Source organism: Pinus tabuliformis, chromosome Q (genome assembly GCF_031772625.1).
Source record: "Pinus tabuliformis cultivar Carrire ecotype Pingquan chromosome Q, CPIR1, whole genome shotgun sequence".
NCBI lineage: Eukaryota > Viridiplantae > Streptophyta > Pinopsida > Pinales > Pinaceae > Pinus > Pinus tabuliformis.
Genome location: NC_142296.1, coordinates 1359829454 through 1359853971, shown reverse-complemented (window position 1 = coordinate 1359853971; position 24518 = coordinate 1359829454). Strand labels below are relative to the sequence as shown.

At 29.8% G+C, this 24518-nt stretch overlaps 1 long non-coding RNA gene across 1 annotated transcript; it reads right to left on the bottom strand.

The window, feature by feature from the left end:
* Positions 1–23344: 23344 nt before the first annotated feature.
* Positions 23345–24266, bottom strand: LOC149224971 (uncharacterized). The gene is made up of 3 exons (XR_016249115.1): positions 24160–24266; positions 23707–24001; positions 23345–23603 (listed from the first exon to the last, which is right to left on the bottom strand). It is a non-coding gene; the product is annotated as an uncharacterized LOC149224971 (long non-coding RNA).
* Positions 24267–24518: the final 252 nt, after the last annotated feature.

The window sequence follows — 24518 nt, the reverse complement described above, 5'->3', positions numbered from 1 at the left end:
AAAATTCTCTTTATTTACTAGTTGTTCATACATTTAAATGGATTAAAAATTACTAAAATTTTAAAATTAATATTTTAAAGTTAATTAAATTAGTTTGAATTTATGATATGTTTTAAAAGTTTTTTGAGTATATTTTTTTTTAGTGAAAAAAGTTTAAAATCTAGTAAAGATTTATTGGAATCATAATATTGATTTGTGCACTGTTTCCAATCAAAATGTACTAAAATTGTTAAAATGCTAAATTTTTATAGTCAAAAATAAATTTTAAATAACAAATAATCAAAATTTCACCCAAAAAAATTATTTACCCAAATTTCAACCAAAAAAATCCAATACATTTAATAAAAATTATTTTAAAATATAAAATATAAAAAACTTATAATAAAATAAACATTAATTTTTTTAACTCAAAATTAACAGTAATGCCAAATGGAGAAAAAAACTCGTGCCGGTACCCTGGTGATTTAATAACAATCTTTCTTACATTCATATGAAAAAGGAGCAGTGACCGCGCAGTTTCTTGGTGTATAATACAAGAAAATTGGCTTATGGCCGACGCAAGGCCATATGCACATAAAAATTTAAGCTAAATAATAAAACTTATAATTTCTGAAAGTAATTTATCAGTTTAAAAAATCAGATCTTTAAAACATTACATCACTAAGTTTCTTTAAACACACAAAATTGAACTGTTTAAAACTATTTTACAATGAGTCTAAATTAATATTAGAGACTATATTAAATGTCCCACTTAGATGAAGACACAAAAACCTGACCAGTGTATAAAGCACAAAATCTCACAAATAAGTAGTTACAAAGTACCATTCAAAATTTTTATTTTTACTCAAAAATAATTCACAATAAAATAACTACGTGCCATTACTTGTAAATGTAAACCTGCAAACGCACACAGAGGACATAATAAATGAAAATGTGTGATCTCTGTAAGAAGTAACTGAGCAAAATTGCTGAGAAGAAACGAATTTAAACAAAGAAAAAGTTCGATGAAAATATATTGCACTGCGTATATAGATATATATTGTGACCTCAATAGTTAAACTTAAAGAGAACCTCAGCGGATTCTGGGCATCTTGAGTACAGAGAAACTATCGTTCCCTCTATCCAGATAAATCTTCATCTCCAGGCATTCACGAAGGTTATCGAAACTAATGTATAGTTGTTTGGCTGCCGTGGGTGAGATGAAATAAGGAATTGTGTATCCACAGGTAGGGCTCGTAACCACCATTACAGAAGAAGTTGCTCTCCCCCTTGCTAGAATAGCCGCAGTATGAGAAGTCCCCAGTATCTTAAAAGCAGTGCTACCACCGCGCTGAGGATTTGAGACCTTGGCATCGCCTTCGCCATGATCGCCACCGACACCACCAGTCCGCATTTCGTTGCACCCTCCAGAGAGCAGGACGGGCAGCCTTTTGCTGCACCCTCCAGGCGGTCACAGCTATAGAAATTAAAATGTTGAGAGCGGGCTTCGCATTCAAACTCAAAATTCAAATTCGCCAATTAAATGCGTACGTATGCGTACATTGTATATCGTGTATCGTATGTATCGTATATGCGAGCTTTCTTATGGAATGGTGGTGGCGGTGGCGATCAAGGCGGAGGCGGAGGCGGAGGAGAATGACCAGGGCTGTCCCGTCAAGCTCTTAGAGTGCATTAAATATGGTGTCTTAGAGGGCATTCAATACCCAATAGCATGGGTTTTATTGTTTGCCTCGCTATTGTAGGTTAGGTTGCCTTTCAGTTCTGTCGACTGCCCGAAAGGAATCAAATGCGAGGGATGTGGAAACGAGGGCAAAGGGTAGGGAGACAATCGAGAACCCGGAAAGAAAAGAGGTCTTGAAGTTATCGGCCCTGGGGCCCACCCCTAGGGAAGGACATTGGGTAAAGAAAAAGGCAGAAGTTTTTGTTTTCCTCGCAACACATTTTAGTGGGCCCATTTGAAGGGCTTTTACACTAAGGCGACTTAAGTGTTGGGGCCGGACTTTGATGGACCCAACAAAATTGACCCAACGTTTCATGTCAATGACTTGGTGGGTTCAACCAATTGGGCTATTTATCAAGGCTAGATGAAAGTTTTTGTTACGGGTTATTATTATCAGATCAACATCAACCCTGCTGCAAGTTAAGGATTTAGAAGAGGTTATGAAAAGTTGGAGGAGATCTTTCCAACATTCACCATGACCCCTCAATAATTGTAACCAACTCATACCAGTGAGATAATTTCATAACTCTACATGCTTTTGCATTGTTTAGTTAGATCGCAGTGGGCTATTACATTTTTATATTTGTTATGAAAAACACAAAAGAAACCATCATTTTGTTTAAGTTTTGTTAGGGTAGTTCAAGTAAACTTGACTTGGTTAAGTTCTCAGTGATTTTCAAGTTCCAGGTTTATGATAAGCCATGGTTTTCTCATTGTATTCATCTTTAATGTAGTTTATTTAAAGGCAAAAAGACTTCATGTTAATTTGTCCTCGTGGCCATTGGGATCCCAAAACAATAATTGTCTTTATGCACCACCACTTCTCTAGGTTTCTCTGATAACAAAGGGTATCAACGTTGTGGTTAAAGTTTTTGTGTGTTGATCAAAGCATGGTTATGAATAGCCAAAGTTATGTAAGAAATACATAAAAGACATGACGAAGAAAAGAGACCATGTTGGCAGAAAAGTCAAGATACATAGAGACGACCTAAAGGTTTGCAAGAACACAATGTTAAAGCTTGACTACAGGAGCAGAGCGCTGATGTGGCTAACTGTAGAATTATGACAACAATGAGCATGAGGCTACGAATTGGAACAATGCGCAAACTATGTAAAACAATGTGGAACCGATATCCGAGGTCATGGGAAGGCCAACATGGTTTTGTCTTTTGTGATCGCCGAAGGGATAAAGATGTGGTGATACCAAAGGTAATTCATTTTCTGTGTGAAGGCAGGTGCTTTAGTGGATTCACTAGTCTGTAGGTTTTTATAGGGAGCTATCTCTTTATGTGGTGAAGAGAGTACGGATGAAGAGCCAACTATGTTACAAAGGGATATGAAAGTTATGGTGACTATAGATAATTGAACGAAATCCATTCTTGTTGGCTTTGTAGCATGGCCAAGAAGATTGTAGGTTTCAATAAATGGCCGTGATAGCTGGTAACTGCAGTGTCTTGAACTTAGGAAGAGTTGATCATGTTTTCAAGGTTGCAATGGCAAAGTCGTTGGACAAGTGCACCGTATTTGAGACATTCGAGGATGGCTCATTGGACAATGTGTTAGTGGATGAGCCCATGATGGAAGTGACCGATAGCTATGTAAGGAGGCAAGTATGCAACAATTTCGAGAGTAGCAAGAAAAACCAAGAAGATGATGCACAATGATAACCAAGGAAGCAAATCAATAAAATGGGTTGGAGATATAAAGATAGAGATGTCAAGTAGCGAGAAAGGATAGATCAAGGTTTGGATCAACAAAGCTAGAGATGTAGCAAGAGAGTGGTCATATAGATGAGAAAACAAAGATGGATCCAATGATTTGAAGTTTAGTGAAGGAGCTAATGTGTGATGAGGGCCGCAATGACGTGATAACACTAGTGATGTGTGAAAACCTTAAGGTTTTTTGGTCCAAGTTATGAAAACTTGGCATACACAGATGTGTTCCCCAGGAAGTTGTAAGATCTTTTGTTCAGGCATACATGTTGCACAAGGGCATGTGACGACTCAAGTTATGAAATGAACCACTTGGATAGGTACGAGGGTGGCAGTGGTACTCATACACTAGCTTGAGGCCAGTTGTTGTAAGACCTTAAAACTTTGATCATGCATACATGTAATGTAGTGGTTAATGGAGTTGTCAAGTTGTGGAATGGACCACATGGATAGGTACCAGGGTGGCAAGTGTGCCGGTATCCTAGCTTGAGGGGGAGAATGTGAGAATGTAAGATGGTTTATGAACCATGAACATGAAAACGTGTCTTAGATAATTAGCGGATACAATGGCTAGTTACCCATGTACTTCGGAAGATGATAACCTTTTTATATGAACTTTGACAGAGTGGTTGAGGCAAGGTTAATCTCCCCGAGTTAAGTTTAAGGGGGGAATTGTTAGGGTAGTTTAGGGAAACTTTACTCAATCAAGTTACTGACAATTTTTGAGCTCTAGGTTTATGAGAACCCATAATTTTTCCGATGATATTCATCTCTAATGAAACCTATTTAAAAACATAAAAAATCCATATTAATTTATTTTTACAATACCACTTCACTTAGTTTTGTAATCCTAATAAACATTTTGTAAACCCATTATTTTATATACAAGAGAAATTAACATTAAAAAAAAAAAAAACAAACAAAAACTAAAACTATCCTCTAGTTGTGGTGTCAATAATTAAGAAACAATATTCATGCTATTATGCAGTATTGAATACAATATGTAATCTAAATAATATCCACATTACTGCATAGTATTGAATGGAATGGTGTGTAATCCAACAATATATATCACATAACATTAAATGTTATGTATGTCCATAAATAATGGACAATGTTTGACTTAATGGTTAGGAAAAATAAGGAGGCCATGAAGAGATACCTTCAAACAAGAATCGTTGGTGTTATACGGAAGTTTTTTAAAATATAAATAACATGATTAAGTGCCCGCTTTGTCTCTTGAGTGCTTTCGTGAAGATTGTTTGAGATTATGCTACGCAATATGTTGTGCTGGAGATTCAATACTTACAATCAAAAGTTGCTTGTGTTAACGAATCCATGTACTCTCTTACTGTTAACGAATCCATGTGCAATTTTATTATTTACTGAGAAAATTATTATCTTGGTTTTTTAACAATGAGAAAATTTATTATAATTTAGTTGTTAAAGTAGTACTAATGTCAGTTATTATTGGTTTCTATTTAAAACTATACGTTGATTCATTACCGTTAGTCAAGGAAAACTATACCATTTAGAATTGCTTGCTCGTTGTAAGGGTTAGAGTTTAACATGTTTTTTTATGTCCTGTGAAACTGAACTCTTAACCAAGCAAAATAATTTTAGGACATAATCCAAACCCACAAAAAATCATCTTATTACACATTTTATTATTATTATTATTATTGGATTTTAGATCATCTTATTACACAAGTTTTTTATATTTCAACTAATTTTTATTGGATTTTAGATAAATATAATAAAAAAAATGTCTCTCAAACTTTCCAAACATTTAAGCTTGTCCATATTGGACCAACCAAGTGAGTTGTTTTAAAAAGCAATTAAGCTTGTCCATATTGGACCAACCAAGTGAGTCTTCCACCCGCTTAACTCATGCACATAACAAATAAACCTTTTAAAAGGCTTCATCACATGTAATTTATGGGCTCTAATAACATGAGACATAAAAAGCATGTGCCCTAGCTAGGAATATGAAACTCTTTCATTGATTCAAGTTTACCCTAACTCTTTGTAAAATTGATTGGGAAAATCCCCATGCTCTCCTTCTTTATCACGTAGGTTTACTCCAAGATTCTATAGCCTTATGCCCATATACATGTAATTTACAAATTCCCTCTCCAATTTTTTTTGGTGTCCAACACTTATGTTGTCGTTAATGGCTCTCCTCACTAGCTCAAAGATGTACACTTATGTTGTGGTTAATGACTCTTCTCACTAGCTCAAAGATGTAGTACACTTATGTTGTCGTTAATGGCTATCCTCACTAGCTCAAAGATGTAGTTTTTGGTTGCATCTCACCATGCTATACCTTTTATTTCCTCCTAGAAATCCCAATTAGACTTCTCTATGTTAACTTCAACCTCAACATACAATGTGCCAAAATTTGTAACCATCACCCCATTCTACATGCCACGATCCCTTAGCTATGATACCACTATTAGAAATACAAACAATTCCAAAAAAATATAATCATAATAACTTCAACACATAAAACACAAATAATTATAGCAACACCAAGACATAAAACACATGAGTTTTATCTTGGAAAACTCAAAATTTGAAAAACCAACAAATAAATCTATTATTATCTTATGGCTTAAAAGCAATCCTGCCTTGACTTAAAAACAACCAAGCTGGCCAACATCCTGCCCTGACCAAGTGAGTCTCCCACTCAATGCAAGCACATTCCAAAATAGAGAATCCCCAAACCTTTTAAGAGACTCCATCATATGTAATCCATGGGTTCTAATACCATGAACCACCAAAACCATGTGCCAAAAACCACTATTGTAGATCTAACAACTTTGATTCTTTCGTGGTAGCTAATAATAGACATCAATCCACAATAAACATCAAAACACTTATTTCATGATATATCTCACATTGCCAAGATTAAAAAAATCATAAAAATGATTTAAAAATTACAACTTCTTTATTTTATTAGTTTTAAAATAATTAATATATGAGTTAAATATATATACATAGTGAAGAAACAATAACAATAAAAATAAAAATCCAATAGCATAAATAAAAATCCAATGGAAACCCAATTTAACACTTGTGGACATGACATTTTTTTAATTAAGTTTAAAAGTAAAAAAGACATAATCACTGTTAAGATAAATTTCAACCCTTTATACTAACTATTACTAAAAATATTACATGGAGATTAAGTCTCATTATTCATAATTAAATTAAAATTTCAAAATAGACCTTTGTAGTAACCAAAATTATGTTTATGTCAATTACTTGTTTTTTGTCTTTTTTTTTTTCTTAACAATTTTTAAAAAGATATATTTGTGTTTTTTTTCAATACTAATTTATCAATTCTATTTAAAATCTTTAAAATTATTTTAATCACAAATTTAAATGGTTAAATTTGTATAACCAATTTTTTTTCAAAATTATAAATTTATTTACATATTCAAAAATATATTTCAATTAATAAACCATAATGATAAATTCAAACTTAAAAAATATAAAACAATTAAACTTTATTATTAAATATTATAAAAACTAGTTCACACATTAAAAATTTAAATCTTAAAATAAAATTATTTTTATAAAGTTATGATTATTTTTTAACACTGAAAACATTAGACAATGTTGCACAAAGGAGATTAAGTAATTAGAAGCTAACATTAAAAACTGTCGCACAGAAGAAGTTAATTAATAGGAAAGTAAAACTATAGTCCAAAATCAGGGACTAACGATAACAAAATCATCATTTCATCTCCTCAAATAACTCGTGATTTTTTGTTTCTTTGAGCCAGGAAAGACTACAAAAACTAATCAGTTTTTTTCAACGACTTTTGGTCTTTTTACTTAGGCATAAACCCAAAAAATAGACTTTAATAGATTAATTGAAATTTTTATTAGACATAATTATTCATATGTATTTTTAGTTTAGGTAGTTTTCAGTAAAATCTAAATTTATGAATAATCTATGATACAAGTTAAAATAACACAATTATATAATTTTTTTTTACAGTATTTTTATAATTTTTTGAGAATTTTGCATAAGATCCTTTTTATCTAATCATGCATGTATTTCTTTTTTAGAATTATCTATAGGTTATTTGATCACTCATCATGCAAATTTAAACCATTTAAACCATGTAAATTTGAATAAGAAAACCCGAATTTTATTATATATTATTGTTTAATGTATTATATGTTATTATAAATTATTTGTGAACATTTAAGTGATGTAGCAGTTTATTTTCTTTTTCTAGTTATCAATTTTGATAATTTATTTCTCCTTAAAATGTTTTTCTAGATTACATCGAAGGTGTTTTTATGATGGGTTTGGTTGGGTAGATTTGACCAATAAAATAGGTGTATTTTTGTCCTCTTCTCTCCAAATAAAAAATTGACACGTGGCACTGCAATAGTCATGGAATTAGCTAGGAAGTGTGTTGTCGTTTAAATTTTTCTAAATCTTATACTAAATGAAAAAAGAAAGATTCCAATCTCTAAATTTTAAGATATTCTGATTTTTCATTGGTTTTTAAATCAATTTATCATAAAATTAAGTTTTATGGAGTTTTGAAAAATAATTCTATAAAAATATTAGAATAATAATTTATATTTTTTATATTTAAATGTTTTAAAATAAATTTATAATATTTATTATACAAAATTTTAATATATATTATTAATATATAAGTATTTTTGACACATGGCACTCCAACCATCATAGAATTCTAAGTGTGATGTCGTCTAAAGTTTTCTAAATCTCATCCTAAATGAAAAAAGAAAGATTCTAATCTCTAAATCTTGAGATATTTTGATTTTTCATTGGTTTTTTTGTTGACTTGAATTGTTTTTATTATTATTAATTTTTACATTTTTACATCTTTCTTAATTATTATTATTATTATAATAACATTATTATTCTTAAACTAGCCATTATAGTATAGGAATATTATTTGATCTAAATAGTCATTATTAAAATATTAATTTTCATAAACTAGTTGTTATATGATCTTTTGATCTCTACATCACCCTCTATTTAAACTTGTCCCATGATCTCCATCTTCATCTGGTCCTGATGATGGACCATATTAACTTGTTTGAAATATGTGATTTCTACAGAAAAGACTCTTCTTAATATTAGAAATATATATATATATATTTTAAATATTTTAAAGTCAAATTATAACAAAAAAAAATTATTATACAAAATTTTAATATATATTACTAATATATAAGTATTTTTTATTCTTTTATTATGACTATACTATGATATGGTAATAGTGGGAACACAAAAATTTAGCATTAGTGAAGAAGGACATAGATGTGATGGAGCTTCAACTAGAGTGTAAGGAATTGTTTAATTCTTGTAGATTAAGCATGGAGTAATGACGCTTGTGCCGCCTTCTTTTAATCAATCTGATGGATTTGATTGGATATGCCTTGAATCTATCAAAGCTTTGGCCAAAATCAATGCCATCTGTGTTGCTTTTACCCCAAAATGGCAAATTATGGGTACTTGGACGATGATTTGAAGCATTCAAGGATTGATAGTTTTATTCGCAAGCACAAGCTTCGTCAGTGTGCTTGGGATTTTAGAGGCACAACCTAGAAATTGGTTGATGAATTCAAGATTGTCTACTTTAGAAGGTAACTCTTATTCCAAAAAAAAATCATGTAATTGCAGTCACCACAGGTGAGATGTGCTACCCATTTGGCTTAATTTTTTTTTTTCTTCTAAAAGGACTTTTATATTATCAGGGTTCCCATATTTACAAAACTTAGAACCTAGAAGTTCAAAACTAGCACAAAAATGTACTTAACAAGAAAATGATTAACGAAATTAGATTGTTTTTCCTGGAAGAGTGTATCTCTTTCCACCTTTCGAAGAGCCTCACTCTACTCCAGTACCACCTCCTCTCCTCTGTTGCCATTCCCATTCCTCTTGCTACCGAAGGAATTGACAATGACATCTTTTTGAATACCTAAAATGTCTCTTTAGCTAGAGTGAAGGAAATATTTAATCTTATAGATTAATCATGGAGTAATGAGGCTTTTATTCCGGGTTCTTTTAATCAAAGCTTTGGCCAAAATCAATGCCATTGGTGTTGCTTTTACCCCAAAATGGCAATGTTGGGGACTTGGACATTGATTTGAAGCATTTAAGGATTAATAGTTTATTCGCAAGCCCAAGCCTAGATCACAAAGGGTGTGTTTGAGATTTCACAGGGATGACTTAGTAATTGGTTGGTGAATTCAAGATTGTTTACTTTAGAGGATATATATATATATATATATATTTATGTAATTGCAGTCACCATAGGTGAGATGTGCTACCCATTTCGCTTAAATTTCTTTATTTTCTTCTAACATATTATCATGGTTCCCATATTTACAAAACTTAGAACCTAGAAGTTCAAAACTAGCACAAAAATGAAGTTAATGAGAAAATGATTAACGAAATTAGATTGTTTTCCCTAGAAGAGTGTCTCTCTTTCCACCTCTGGAAGAGGGTCACTCTACTCCAGTTCCACCTCCTCTGTTTCCATTTCCATTCCTCGTGCTTGGACACTGGACTGTACCGAAAGAATCTAACAAGTGGAGTCCTCTTCAGAGATTTGTATGCCCTTTTCTAACCTCTCTGAGTGACTTTAGATATTTGTTATCTACATATTCTTATCGACAAGCAATTTCGCTGCATTCATAGAAACTATTAACAATACTTGCATTAAAATGAGTGGAAAGATAATCTTCTCAAATTTTCTATTCTTTTAATGTACCTTTACATTTTTAGAGATAATTATTAATATATATTATTGTGAAATTTATTATATATCATTGTAAATTTTTTTGAACAAATGATCTGACGCATTAGTCTCTTAATCTATCACAATTTATTTCTCCTTAAAGGTCCAGCCATTTCAAACGCCTTTATCAAGTATCAACCTTCATTATTATCATATATGTAGATTCTTTTGAATTACTATTAAAATCGCTAAACCACGGCATTCCATTACTCTTAAAATCACCAAATCATCGTATTATCATATACGTAGATTCTTTTGAATTACTATTAAAATCGCTAAACCACGGCATTCCATTACTCTTAAAATCACCAAATCATAGCATTTCAATACCGTACAATTTTTTTTTTGCTCATGACACATGAGTATGGTTATTTGGTGAAGGAGGCTAACGAATTGCACGGATGGCTATTTTTTTGGAATTTGGTTAAATTATTTTAATAAATTTTGTACGTAGTTTTTAAATCATATTTTTGAAAGCAGTAATGATTCAGTATTATTAAAAATTTCTAGAACATTTAGAGCATTTAAAATTTTTGGAGCATCCAAAATCTTGAAATTTAACAATTTTAAATTAGATTTACAAAAATCTCTACCAAAATTTATTAAAATATTACCAAATTTTTCATGATTTTTAGAGCCAAAAATAAAAACAGCTTTAGTTAGTAAGACTAAAGCTATAATATAAAAAACGGCCTGGTTAGACTACGTCTATAATATATATTTGAAAGCAATACAACTGGTAAATATTTTGCATACAAATTCACAGTATCGAACACCCCTGCTACACATCTTGCTCCGCTGCCCTGAAAGTTCCGTGGAACTCGGGTGCGGTAAATATCTCCTTGGCCATGCCCGCTAATTTAAAAACTTTCCATAGCTTCTCCTCCTCCTTCTCCATGTCGGCCTCTGCTTCCAACCTGCATTCATCTATTATCCTCGCTTTCAATCTCTTCACAGAATGCCAAATTACATCCGCCAACGAACTCTGTATTTCATCCAACATTTGCTGCATGTTGTCCGCTGGACATTTGAGAATGCTTTCACATACCATTTTCAAGTAGTGCATCGCAATCAATGCAGTCCAATTCATGGAGTCGCTATAACCACTATTTCTGCCTGTGCGCCAATTGTCTTCCTTATCAATTGCTTCTTGTGCTAGCTTCTCAACTCTAACTCTGCCTTCATCGAAAATTGTGGGTACGGACTTTTTAGTGGGAAGAGTCAGGCCCAGCCACATGTGCTTGTGTATTAAATGCTGACCCATCTATGTATGTCAAGCAAGTCATGGGAGCGCATACATATCCATGGAACGGGACTCCGGCGGCCACCTTGCGTTTCCGGTGACGAACGCGGGACCCTTGCCGTCCGTCCAGCTACACTTCGTGCCTCATAATAAGCCGATATGAGACTGAAAAGAAATGGTACGTCATGGTACATCTACACTTGATTGATACAACTACCGCATTCCTCCCGCGTGTAATTTTAAAATTTGGGCATTCCTCCTCCCGCCTGTAATTTTTTGAATTTTTAAAAATTTCAAGAACTTGCTCTGGGCTTCTTCCTCCCGCGTCGAACTTTTGAATTTTTTTAAATTTGTGAATTCTTTGGCCCCCGGGTAGCATAGTTATCTCAGTGGTTAGGAGGGAGATCTCACGAGATAGAGATGGTCTTTCTATTCAACAGGTATGAGAACTTTTCATTTATGCAATTCCTCCATATTTTCATAAAACGGTGGTGCTAGTAATTCGCTCTGGATGTTATTAACGCCCCACGTAGTAATATAGGCTCTTTATGAATATGCAACTAATATCTGAATCAAGAGATTTATCCCACAGGGAGTATGGTATTTCATATTGGATATTTCAGGCTCAAAACGAATAGCTGCGTCATGGTTTGCTTCCTCTTCCGTCGAAGGATGAAATTTGTTGGGAGAGTCGTTTCATTAAAGAAGAAAATTTTCTTATCAATATCGCATTATTAGATTTCAAACTCTTTTTTCGTGATGATTTCATAAGAATACATACTTCATTGATTTGCTGTATTTGTTTCTTGCGAGGCGCAACGATTTAAGCGGTAGCACTTAAATAGTTAAAGAGTTGAAGATTTTCTGGATTGGTTGTGAGACTGAGGCGTTGGGAGTATATCATTCGTATGGACCGATGCGCTGTGATTCCAATATGTGTTGCAAGGTTTAGTTTTCTTAAACTGATACACGTTTATGTGTTGTGAAGGTGCTCAAGAAGAGACGATTGGGAAGGAGTTGATCTGCTCATGTTGTGTTGGTGTTTAGACTGATACATGAATGTGTTTGGAGCAAGGGCCAACTTTTTTGGATGATCCAAGGAGCCAAAACGTCCGTTTAATAGGAAATTTTCTGCTTATCAAATTTGAAACTTTTTAGAGAGCCCAATCGGCTTTTATATTTTGAAGTGCTAGATTTTGTAATTTCGTAACAATGTTGGGTAATGGTTCTGTGCTATATTTCATGATATGAATAAATCTCACTATATTTTATGAGATTTTCATTTTGATCCGGGTAAAGTTATTTTAATGGAATAAATTTTTGGTTATTTATTTGGTTATTAATTTTATTTTTTTTCCATTTTAATTTGTAATTAATATTTGTGACAAGTGATTTTCGCTTTTTTCAAATTATATTATCAAACATGTGTTTAGATATAAATTTAAAATACATGAAAATATGTTTTCCATCATCATCCTATGGGGAATTAGTTACGAATGTGGGTAGTTGTAGTAAAATATATTTACACAGGAAAATATGTTTTCCATCATCAACCTTTGTCCAGAATAAGTAAGGAAAGTGTATAGTTATAAATTTAATTTATTTTATTCAAAATAAATTTTTAAAATATAATTACAAATAGTGTTATATAAAAACGCTTATAATTTATTGATTTTGTTATTTTAATGTATATAGTTTAAACAATTTAATAATGATTTAATTTAATAATAATTTTGTTATTTTAATGTATATAGTTTAACTGGCTTAATAATCAAGAATATTTATTTTTTAAAATTATACATTAAATATGCATGTTTTTTTAAATTTTAATATTCAAATATTTATATAAAAATAAAAAATTATAATAATTTTATTACATTAAAAATGAAATAGTGATAATAATAATAATTTATTATTATTTAAATATAATTTGATCTATTTTAAAATAATATAATGATAATAATTTATTATTACTTAAATATGATTTAATCTATTTTAAAATAGTAATAATAATAATAATTTATTATTATTTAAATATGATTTAGTCTATTTTAATTTGTTATATCATTTTAAGTTATTTTAATTATTTTTCAAATTTTCATAATTTGAAAACTAAGGTGGAATAAAAATTATAATATTTATTTAATATATAATTATATATTTTATGAATATTAATACTTTGTTGTATTTAACTCAAATATGTATTATTTATTATTTAAATATTTGAATATGTATTATTTATTATTTAAATATTTGAATTTGTTATTGGTGTGTTTTTGAAAAAAATAATATAATAAATAAATAATATTTTATAAATTAAAAAGTAATAGAATATGATATTAAAATATTTATTGTATTAAGATGAAGATTTCAAATTTAATTTTTTTAAACTAAAATAGTTAAATATTTTTGTATATAAAAATTGAAATAGAAATAATATATTTATATTTAATTTAAAATATTTATCTAATTTTGACTTATCAATTTTAATAATTTTATACCTTAAAATTTGTAATTTATTTAATTAATATATAAAATATTGGGCATTACTTCATAAGTTCTAAAATATAAATGGTAAGAAATTTTTAATTCAAATTATTTTAAAAGGAAAAAGAAAAACAATCCAAAAAGAATTTGATTTTAACATGTTTTCAATATATTATTTATTTATTGGGTAATACTTTTTCATTTAAATATAATGATTATTTTTCCCCTTAAATTCAAGAGGATTTTCAATCTTTATGCATATTTAAGAATTGTCTAAAATTTGAGTATGATTGCTAATATTCACAAAATGAAAATCATGAAAATTAAATTTAAAAGAATAATATAATACTTAGGTATATAACAACTAACAATATTTTGAGGAATTTCAAATATATTTTGGAATTCATAACACAAATTCAACTAGAATTATGGCATTTTGAATAGGATTATTAGAGTTTGGAAAGTTTATTATGGATATCAAAGAAGTTTTGAAAAAAGATATAGCATATTCAAACAAATTAAATTTCCAAATTAAAGGAAACATCTTATTCTACTGTTTTTAGGGAAGCAAATCATTTCCTTATTTAGAGCATGGCTATGACTTTGTATCTACTGTATAATAAAAGGTTAAACCACATGGACAACATTGACTTTCTAAAATAGCTTCAAAGTCTAGCCACAACCACTTTTGAATCAAGTGGGATGGTATAAGGAGGCATTATCTTGGTTAGACCATGGAGGGATAATGGAAGAGATCATTTTGCACACTAAAAGATAATATTAGAAATTATGGTGCCATAAGGAGTTAGAGATATATACATTCTTAAAATAAGAACAAATTTTCATGAGCTTAATTCTCAAAACCTTTGAGTAAATCCAATTTTGAAAATATTTGTCATGCTTTCAACCTTTTTAACTTTTTAATTATGCAAAACTAAGTTGATGTTGAAATTTTTTTCTTGATGTATTTAAAGCATAGATAAAAACTTGTAAATAATTTCAAGTAATATTTTACTTACATTAAATCTAAAGTTCAAAACAATTGTTGCACTTTCAATTTCTTGACCTTTTTATTCAACAACACTATGACTATCTTGAAACACTTTTGCTTAAAGTTTTTGAAGTATAGAAACAAACTTCTAAAGAATTTCAAGTAAAAATTTATCTTCTTAAAGTTCCATAAAACATTTTTGGTCTCAATGCATATTAATCATACTTGCCATCATATATATTAGATTCATCTTAACTTGGATCTTTCAAAGAGTGTGAAGAATATAACTTTTTAATCTAGAATCATTTAATTTTATGTTGCTTATTAAGAAATTTGACTAGTCTTTGTACTAGATAGATCAAGGTCTTGGTTAAATAGATTTAGGGTAATCTTTAATTATATTAAATGTTGTTACATATATTTTTAAAATAACGGGAAATCCTATCAGAATGCAGTTGTCAAACCAACAATGGGGACAACCATCACTGGCTACTATCCACAAATGCAAGTTGACTCATTATTGTTGTTCAAGGAAAACCATGCCACCTGTATTAGCCTATTGGTGGTCCGTAAGGTGGCATGGTTTCACTCCTTTCAGATGCCTCTCGGTCTTGGGCATATGTGTTTTCTTTTTCTTTTTTCCTTTCGGTTTCAAGAGTTATTTGAAACTTGTGGTCGTTGGGCACCATGTGGCTTTTTTTATAGTTAAGGGTGTCGGGATGTAAGGTTTATGTGGCAGGGTTCTCCACGTCTAAATTACTTTGGAATTCTTCTTGTTTTGATGGTTTTTGTTATGAGTGTTGGTGATGATGTTGTGGGATGGTGTTTTAAGTCTGGGGGAGACTATTTTTTGTGTTGTTTTTTGTTTCTTTATAGGTAGAGGAAGATTTAGTAGCTTCCACAGGTGCACTCCCTCTATTGCTACCATGCTTCCCACGCAGCTTATGCATTGTCTCCGGGGGGAGGTAGTAGTCTGCAGGGATATCAGAGGGTGAGGCTCTTCGCTCAATATTTTTCTACTACATATATGTAGTGCCACCAGAAGCAAGAAGAGAAATACGTAAGTTGGACATTGAAACTGGGTTGGAGAGGAAATCCTATTTTGATTCTGAAATCATGGACGAAGTGTCTACTTAGATTTCATACCCTAAACAGACTAGGGGAAGACAGCAGTATTTGAACTCAGTGGCTTTACAAATGCATATGAAAACTCTGCTGGGGCACAATGTCTTCACCACCTTGGAAGAAATTAAGAGAATGTTGAGGAACAAATGGTTCACCATGGATAAATTGGATGCAACGCTCGCCCATGTGGATGGACACTTCTATAGTGAATCTGATAATGATGAACCTCCAAGATCAAGTGTTAGAGCTCTAGCTACTATCTCATCTTTAGATTCTGGTGACTCGTTCTGTCTGTCATTTCTTTTAGTTTTTTTGTTATGTATATCTAGTTTTTTTTTTGGATAGCCAAATAATATATCTTTTAGTATTCTCTATTTTTATTTGGATTTAGTTATAATTTTGAGTTTTGGGGCCATGGATTATGTTAGGAAATAATTTTGTTGGTATCTGGAATCCATGTGTTATAGTTGCTACAACAACGTAATTATGATTTTTTTATAATACAAAGTATTAGCTTACAAAAAAAAAATCTATATGGATCTACTCAAAAGTATATACAATGGGCACCCATTGGATACATAATTTAACTATACATCCAAATAGTTCCAACACTTGAAATTTAAGTAAATGTATAAGAAAATAAGACAAAAATACCACACACAAAAAATTATTTGTCTTCCTTTAAAAACACATAACTCTTATTTTATAATATTTACTATTACTTTATTATATTCTTTAGGAAGTCCATTTTATACCTCAAAGTTAATATAATAGGCAGCTCAATATGGAAGATACCTCGATAGAGATCAATGGATATTTGGATACTACATCGATGGGGATGTCGATGAAACACTGGACTAAGTTGGATCAGAGGGTGAAGAGCACAATGTAGTTATGTCTCCCAAATTAAGTATCACTAATTTTTTCAGGAGAAGATACAATGAAAGAATTGTGGAATAAGTTAGGGGCTTTGCATTAGTTTGTGTTCCTATTGAATAAATTTTTCTCAGAAAATACATTTTATTCCGTGAGAATGAAGGATGAAGATTTAATGATAGACCATTTGAACATCTTCAATATTGTAATAAGACAACTATTATCTATTGATATTAATATTTTAAATAAAAATAAGTGTATAGATTTGTTGTGTTCTTTGCTAGACTAGTTGGATATTTTAGTTGTTGTCATAGGTAGTAATGCAACTATTTTAAACTTTGATGAAATAGTCTCATCCTTCATATTTGAAAAGGTGAAATGGAAAAACATAGAAAGTCAGAATGCACATGCCTTATATAGAAGAGGACACTCCAAGGATATGAATAAAAATAATTCCTTATGTAGGAGATCGAAATCTAGAGGAAGACCTATATCTATTGGAAAATTTGTAGATGTGGGTTGGAGATGTGGAAAAGAGGGCATTACAAGAAACATTATAGATCAAAAATTGTTTAGAAAGGGAAGGGCACTGATGATACTCCTATAAAAGTAAAAACCTCTTTAGATCAAGTAGAGGATGTGTACTTGGATTCTTAAACCACGCATGTAAATCATAAGACATGGCTAGTCAACTTAGGTGCATCTTTCCATGTGACTATTCATAGGGAGTGATTTTGGGGCAATAAAAAGTATGATGGCAGTGATGTTTTCCTAGGATATTACTCAACAACCAAAATCATAAGGCGAAGAAAAGTCAAGTTGAATCTCATGTATGGAAGGATTAGAACACTCCTTAGTATTTTTCACAACCCATAATTAATCAAGAATTTGATTTATGTAAGAAAGATGAATGATGTAGGTGTAAAAATGGGGTTTGAAAAGGAAACCTATAGGATGGTTCGAGGAAAAATGTTGTGGGTGAGGAAAGTTTAGATTGGAACTCTATATGAGATGCTAGGAAACGTTATTAGTGATTGGTGCAATAGTTTCATTGATCCTGACAATGAGTTTGTAGAAGGAAAAACTAGGAAATATCATAGAGAAAGGCCCTTGAGTACTCAATGGTAAAGGTATGGTTAAAGATATGCCTAAATGCTCTCTGCATTTTTATTTATGTTAACAACACTATATAGGATGTTGAATCATGTAAGATTATAATGTGGTGCTATGAGGGAAAAATAATATTATATTTGGTATAAAATGACATGTTTGGACCTATTTCAGTTCCATCATTGAGTAAATCTATATATTATATCTCACTTATAGATGATTTTTTTAGAAATACAGGGATTCATTTCATTAGGAAGAAATATAAACTATTTGACAAATTTAAAGAGTTTGAGGCTTTTGTGTATAATCAGGCAAAGAAGATAACAGAGTTGTTGAGGAATGATACTTGAAGATTATTTTGAAGGATTAATTTGAGGAATTATATAATAAGTGCAATATACAAAAGAAGAAAGCTACTCCATACGCACCTCAACATAATGGAGTTGTAGAAAGGATGAATAGGACATTGATCGAAAAAATGAGCATTAGGAGAAGAATTTTGGGTAGAGGCAATGGATATTGCATGTTATCTAGTAAGCTGATCACTCTCACCAACATTGGATGACAAAAATCCATGTGATATATGAATTGGAAAGAAACCAGCCCTTAAACAACACAAGGTATTTGGCTATGATGCTTATGTATACATTCCAAAGAAAAATAGGAATAAGCTTAATAATAAAGGTGAGAAGTGTAGCTCTATTGGATATAAATATGGTTTGAAAGGTTATAACCTTTAGATCCTAAAAACTAATAATGTTGTGTATAGCTGAGATGTTACATTTAACACTAAGATTTTACCATGGAAATCCATAAACAAAAAAGAAAATACTTAAAGATTTTTCGATGTGTTATTTATATACAATGTTACTATGCAATATGTATATCAATAGATTTTAGATTTTTGTGGTGTGTATACTTCGCAACATCCATAAACCCCCAATCTATTAATCCTATATTAAAATAAAATTGTAGTTCCTTAATTGTAATTGCAAAACAATGGGATGAAACACTATGCATTACAAAAATTCTAAAAGCCAAAACCGTGTGTTGAAAACCATTAAAACCGAATGCAAAAAATTACCCAAAAAAATTATTGGAAGTAGATAGGGAAGGTTATTTTACTCCCTGTGAGTCTCATACTGCATCCAATACATATGAGTTGTGTGTGGGATTATAACTTATAATATTAATATTAAAATCAATACACCTTATCCTACCCACCTCATAAAAATGAGCTTCTCCCCCACTAAGTGCATGACCATGGTTAGGTACTTAATGTAGAAGAACAAAATAAACAAAATGCATGACAAGGGGCTTCTTAAAATCACTTTCGAATAAACATTGATGGCTAACGCGAGGATGGCATCAAGACATCTAGTCTTGGTTTAATCAATGGGGATTGAGGAAACTGTCATCATACAAGATACAAGAGATATTAATAATATTATTACATCTAAATTTAAATAGAATGAAGAGTTACAAAAGGAGAAAAAATTAAAATATACTACAAAGAGGTGGTCAACTATAATCTAAAATATTAAAAGTGTCTTTTAGTACTCACCAACACAAAGAGGAAAATCAACACTAATAAAATATGAAGTAACTCTAATGAGCTACATACAAAATTTTGGAAAACACCATGTGATCGAAGAACCTCTTATCTTTGTGACACTAAGAGTGTTGGAGGTGAAAGACATTTCCTCTTAAAATGCCCTACATACACCCATATTAGAAATCAATTTAAAATATCTATTATGCCACTGACCCTCTCAATATTTAAAATGTTATGGTAATCTAAGTAAGTTTTACCTTTTTTAAAATCAAATGCACCAATTTTAATTTTAATCAACAATAATTATCATTATTATCAATTTAATTATGAAATATATGTGAAAAGTTATGTGTCATAACATTAATTCAAAAATTATATAAATGGAAAATCATATTTGTATTAAAATTTAATGCTAAGAAATTATATTTTATATATACATATATATAACATAAATTATATATTTATCATCATTATCAATTTAATTATGAAAAATATGTGAAAAGTTATGTTCCATAACATTAATTCAAAAATTATATAAAGGGAAAATCATATTTGTATTAAAATTTAGTGCTAAAAAAAATTGTATTTCATTTTTTTTAATTTATAATATAAATGATATATTTTGAATGTAGAGAGAAATCAAAATAATAATAATAGTTTCTTCATAAAAAAGTTATATTTTTAAATTAAAAGATATTGCATTAAGAGTGGTGAGGCGTTTTATATTTTATTATAGGGTATATGTTGTACCATAAATTTTTATTGAAAATATTTTAAAATTAAATATAAATTAAATAAAAAATAAATAAATCACTACAGATGTAACAACATTATAGCCTGGATCATGCCCTAAATTTTCCTTTTCTTGGCTAAGAGCTTGTCTTCCTTGAATATAAGGAAACCTGTTACAAACCCAAGACCTAGAGGCATTTAGGAGTGAAACCATGCCCCCTTACCATACAAGTGACATGCTTTTCCTTGAATAACAATGATGAGCCAACTTACATTTGTGGATAACAGCCAATAATAGTTGTCCCCAATGTTGGTTTGACAATTGAGTTCTCATAGGTTTTCCCACTATTTTAAAAATGTATGTAACAATATTTAAAATAATTAAAGATTACCCTAAATCTATTTAACTAAGAATCTATTAAATATTGAGGCTAGAGAAATTTCTTAATAAGCAACATAAAATTAAATGATTCTCGATTAAAAATTTATATTCTTCACAATGTTTGACAGATCCAAGTTAAGATGAATCTAATATATATATGATGGAAAGTATGATTAAGACCAAAAATGGTTTATGGAACTTTAAGAAGGTAAATTTTTACTTGAAATTCTTTAGAATTTTGTTTCTATGCTTCAAAAACTTTAAGCAAAAGTGTTTCAAGATTGTTATAGTGTTGGTTGAATTAAAAGGTAAAAAAATTGAAAGTGCGGCAATTAGGTTTAAATTTAATCAAGTAAAATATTACTTGAAATTATTTACAATTTTGTATCTATTCTTGAAATACATCACGAAAATCATTTCAACATCACCTTAGTTTTGCATAATTAAAACCTTAAAAAGGTTAAAAGCATAACAAAAATTTTCAAATTTGGATTTACTCAAAGGTTTTGAGAATTAAGCTCATGAAAATTTGTTTTTAATTTTAACAATGTGAATATCTCTAACTCCTCATGGCACCATAATTTCTAATATTATTTTTAAACGTGCAAATGATCTCTTCCTTTACACCTCCATGGTCTAACCAAGATAATGCCTCCTTATACCATCCCACTTGATTTAAAAGTAGTTGTGGCTAGACTTTGAGGCTATTTTAGAAAGCCTCTTGTTGTCCATGTGGTTTTACCTTTTAATAGTCATGCTCTCAATGAGGAAATTATTTGTTTCCATAAAGAGAGTAGAATAAAATGTTTCCTTTAATTTGGATTTTTTTTTTTTAAATCTACTATATCCTTTTTCAAAACTTCCTCGATATCTATAATAAACTTTCCAAACTCTAATAATCTTATTCCCCATGCCATAATTCTAGTTGAACTTGTGTTATGAATTCCAAAATAGATTTGAAATTCCTCAAAATATTGTTGGTTGTTATATACCTAAATATTATAAATGATCCTTTTTAATTTAATTTTCATGATTTTCATTTTGTGAATATTAACAATCATACTCAAATCTTAGAAAATTCTTAAATGTGTATAAAGATTGAATATTTTCCTCAATTTAAACGGAAAAAATAGTCATTATATTTTAATGAAAAAGTATTATCAAATAAATAAATAAATAATAATTTGAAAATGTATTAAAATCATATTGGTTAATTGTTTTTCCTTTCTCTTTTAAAATAATTTGAATTAAAATTTATATTTCAAAAATTCGATGAAGTAATGCCCAATATTTTATATTTTAAAATTAAATTACAATTTTAAAAGTATAAAATTATTAAAATTGGTATGTAAAAATTTGACAAATATTTTAAATGAAATATAATTATATTATTATTGTTATTGTTAATTTTTTTAACTTATATATACAAAATATTTAACTATTTTAAATTAAAAGATTTAAAGTTGAAATCTTCATCTTAATATAATAAATATCTTAATATCATATTCCATTACTTTTTAATTTATATATCATTAATAAAAAATAATTTTTTTATTATATTTTTTAAACACCCCATAACAAACACAAATATTTAAAAAATAATAATTAAATAATAGATGTTTGAGTTAAAGATACAACAACATACTAATATTTATAAAATATATTACTATATATTAAATAAATATTATAAAAGTAAACTGATGTAAATAACAATTGTTTTTATTTCACATTAGTTATTAGTTTTTAAATAGTGTGAAATTGAAAAATAATTAAAATAACTCCACATGATATAACAAATTAAAATATACTAAATCATATTTAAATGATAATAAAATATTATTATTATTATTATTATGTAATTTTTTATTTTTAATGTAATAAAAATATTATTATCTTTTAATTTTTATGTACCTATTTAAATCTATAACGTGTATATATATATATATATATATATAAAATTAAACCGTTTAAATTATATACATTAAGATAACAAAATCAATAAGTTATAAACATTTTTATATATTAATTATATTTTATGATTTTATGTTGAATAATATGTTCAAATTACTACACATATTTAAATTTATAACTTATAAAAATAATTATTTTTTTATTATTAATCTGTTTAAATTATATACATTAAAATAACAAAATCAACCGATTATAAATATTTTTATATATTAATTATATTTTACTATTTTATTTAAAATAACCTCATTGATTCCCGACCAAAAATAATGATGGAAAATATATTTTCATTTATAAATATATTTTACTATATTTTAAATTTATAACTAAACACATCCTTCACGAATTTTTGGCAGAAGATTTTGATAGAAAAATATTATTAAATAAATATTGAGATAAACTTTAATGATATGGTGTGAAAAAGCCAAAATATCCTGTCACAAATATTAACTTGATATTTAAATGGAAAAAGCGATTAATTCATTAATTCTTTGGAAAAGAGTAAGTAAAAAATCTATAAGGCAGAAAATCCACGGAAGCGGATGCAGTTTAACTGAAGCGAATAAACCATCAAAAATTTCGATTATTTCCATAGAACCATTACCACACGTTATCATGAAATTACAGAATTTGTGTCTAAGACGAAGCAGAGCACTTCAAAATCTAAAGACTATTAAGGCTCATGCTCTCTAAAAAAAAATCTCACCAGAAGATTTCTTATTAAACCTGACATTTTGGCTCCTTAGATCATCCAAAAAAATATTTCCTATTAACCCTGACATTTTAGCTCCTTAGATAATCCAAAAAAGATGGCCCTTGTTCAAACACATGCCTGTATCAGTCTAAACACCAACCCAACATGAACATATCAACGCCTTTCCAATTTTCTCTTTTTTGAGCACCTGCACAACACATAAACGCGTATCAATTTAAGCAAACTAAACCCTGCAACACATATTGGAATTTGTAATTCATTAATTCATACAAATGCTATGCTTCCAATACCTCATTCGCACAACTAATCCAGAAAATCTTCAACTCTTTTACCCTTTAAGTGCTACCCACTTAAATCGCTGCGCCTCGCGAGCAACAAATAGACCAAATCAATGAAGTACGCTTTATTATGAAATCATCGTGAAAAAAGAGTTTGAAATCTAATAATGCAATATTGATAAGAAGATTTCCTACTTTAATGAAACGATTCTCTGAACAAATTTTGTTTTACGAATTTCATCCTTCGACAGAAGAGAAAGCAAACCAGAACGCAACTATTCATTTCGAGCCTGAAATATCATACTCCCTGCAGGATAAATCTCCTGATTCAGATATTAGTTGCCCAAGCATATTCATAAAGAGTCTATATTACGGTGGGGGCGTTAAATACCATCCAGAGCGAGTTACTAGCACCATCGTTTTATGTAAATAGGGAGGAATTGTATAAATTAAGAGTTCTCAAACCTGTTGAATAGAAGGACCATCTCCATCTTTTGAGATCTCCTGGCCACTAAGATAACTATGCTAACAGGGATGCCAAAGAAAACGCAGAGCAGGTTCACCAAATTTTTAAAAAATAAAAGATTAGACGCGGGAGGAAGAAGCCCAGAGCAAGTTCTTGAAATTTTTAAAAATTCAAAAAATTACAGGCGGGAGGAGGAATGCCCAAATTTTAAAATTACACGCGGGAGGAATGCGGTAGTTGTATCAATCAAGTGTAGATGTACCATGACGTACCATTTCTTTTCAGTCTCATATCGGCTTATTATGAGGCACGAAGTGTAGCTGGACGGACGGCAAGGGTCCCGCGTTCGTCACCGGAA